The following is a 342-nucleotide window of genomic DNA, read 5'->3' as shown; positions in this document are numbered from 1 at the left end:
GAGAGACGGAGGGCGCCGGGACCGACCCATGTAGGGCTGTGAGAGCCAGGGCGGGCTCCTGACGCGGCCGCGGAGGAAACCAGGCGTCTCTGTGCGCTCGGTGTCATGTACTTCCTAATCCTCCCGGATTCCTCCATCGGGGTGGAGAGGGAGCGGAGGGGAGCTGGACGCCAGCCGGGCTCCTCCGGCGTTCAGCCTCCCCGCCGAGCCCCCGCGCCGGCGCTGACACCCGCCACGTAGCTCCCCTCTATCGTGTCACCCCAAAACTCATCTTGTCTTTCTTTCCACCCGGGCAGGACATGAGGAAACACGTCATCATGACGCTGCTGGACACGGAGCAGT

This window comes from Fulmarus glacialis, unplaced genomic scaffold (genome assembly GCF_000690835.1).
Source record: "Fulmarus glacialis isolate BGI_N327 unplaced genomic scaffold, ASM69083v1 scaffold23214, whole genome shotgun sequence".
Classification (NCBI taxonomy): Eukaryota; Metazoa; Chordata; class Aves; order Procellariiformes; family Procellariidae; genus Fulmarus; species Fulmarus glacialis.
This window is presented reverse-complemented; position numbering follows the sequence as displayed.